The sequence below is a fragment of the Humulus lupulus genome, chromosome X (genome assembly GCF_963169125.1).
Source record: "Humulus lupulus chromosome X, drHumLupu1.1, whole genome shotgun sequence".
In the NCBI taxonomy this organism is placed as follows: Eukaryota; Viridiplantae; Streptophyta; class Magnoliopsida; order Rosales; family Cannabaceae; genus Humulus; species Humulus lupulus.
Window position 1 is genome coordinate 199,327,855 of NC_084802.1, and position 2,067 is coordinate 199,329,921.

Genomic DNA, 2,067 nt, shown 5'->3' on the forward strand with positions numbered 1-2,067 from the left:
GAGCGAGGTTGTCCGTCCAAAAGAAGGCCAGCTTGAAGTTCGGAGGATGATTCGAAATATCCTCGAAAATCTTTTTCTCCTTTGGGTAGCTCGACAAATAATAGAAGCCATCCCCTCCCCGAGCTCGAGAGGGGTTACTCTTCAAATAGAAGAGGTACAAGATCATTTGCGGTGAGGGTCCTTCCCACATCAGCTTGTGGTACAGAGACTTGAGGGAGGACAGAACCCTATATGAATTGGTCTGGAGTTGGAATGGGGCGAGCCCAACAAAGTCCAGAAAATCCTTAAAAATGGATTTCAGGGGCAGTAGGTCCCCTGCCTTCATATGCTCGCGGCTCTAGGCCGGGAGCTTAATCTTGCTTTCGGGTCTGCCATCACCCAGAGCGTAGTAGCTTTGCTCGTTTGAAGTTGTAGGTCGACACATCAACGTGCCGGAGAGCTTCAAGCCGTGGCGAGCTAGAATGTCAGAAATTTGGCCCGTTGAGGTGACCGAGCTCCAGTAACATTTTGCCTCGAAAAAACCCTCTTGCGAGGTCAGAATTGATGTTGCTCGCAAAGTAGAAAGGCGATTTGAAGGGTCCTCCATCAGTGAAAAGGAGAGCGCACCGGGCTCGTAGGCAACGGTGACTTTGAGTTTGGGATCGAGCGGGATAGGTCTGATCTCGGGGTCTAGATCTGGATAAATTGCGACCCGGAGTTTCTTCCTTTTTCTTTCCTCTACCTCGTTAATCTAACGTTGGAAATGGGCTCGGATATCCTCTTGTTCGCACCTCACACGATGCTCGTGTATCATTCGTTGGTTCTGAGTGAAGGGAGATTCTAGACTGGGAGTTGATGAAGAATAAGGGATTGCGAGCACAAACCCCCACCGATTCTCAGAGTTCTGCGACATCTAGCAAGAAAGAAAAGGGTGAGGGCCAGGCACACAAGAAATCAGAGTATAGTTTTAGTGATTCAAGCTCGAAGACCCGAGACCACAGAGTAAGCTCGATCAAGACAGAGGTCTCGAAAGGACATATCAAATTCGAGGAAGAACCCCAAACTATCGTAAAGTTCGGGCTTCAAGCGTGTACTTGACGTGAGAGTGGAAAAGTGTGGGTTCATTTTGAGAATCCCAGATTTTTAGGGGAAAAGTTGACGGTTACCCAAAAAAGGTGATAACTTTGGGATTTGTGCAATTAAAAACCCTAATTCAGAACCCCATTTCTTGGCTTACACGATACATTACCCGTAGTCTAAAAACACCCCATGTTTTCTTTTTTCACACTAAATATGGGTTTTATAACTATTTTGTCAAATATTTTGAATCAAAAGTATGTGCTAAGCAATATTGCTAAAACTACCAACTACAGAATACATTCATACGGGAATGAAAAACACAAAAATGCACGAAGACATAAAAATACGAGAGTCAAGAACAAGAAACTTACACACAGTGGCTTGCGAATACAGAGAGATTGACGACTGTAGGAGCAATTGCAAGGAAGCTCTCACGGATTTGAAAATGCCAAGGGAGTTATGTCTCTTCGGTTTGGAAAACATGCAAAGATGAAAATGGATTTTTAGCTCTGGTTCTTTCTTTCCTCTCTGAAACTTGAAACTTGAAGATAAAATTCAAGAAGAAGAGAAGGTGAGATTATATATATAAATCCCAAAAGAAGGTCAAGGGTCGAGCTAATCTGGGCCATTGGCTGGATTTGGTATTCGATTGGACGGTTGGGTGCAAACGTGATGATGGCGGCAAAAAGCTGGCATGCGAATAGACGTAGGTGTGGTGAAAAAGTACTCGAGTACTTTGATTGGCCAACCCCCGGCGGATGCGTGTCCACACTCGAGTATAGTAGATGGCTTAGTTTTCGAAAGAGGCAGTTCAAAAGTTTCCTTCTCATAGGATTCAAACTGACACTTTTGAGGGGGCAAAATGTTACACCCAGATTTCGAGAATGGAGATTTTGATCTCGAAATTCAGGCTCGTATGATGTAAGCTCGAAATGAGCATATTCATCATGTGACCAGCATTGATGAAAAATTCAAAGACAGTCTCGCGATAACTTCGGAATTGGTGAG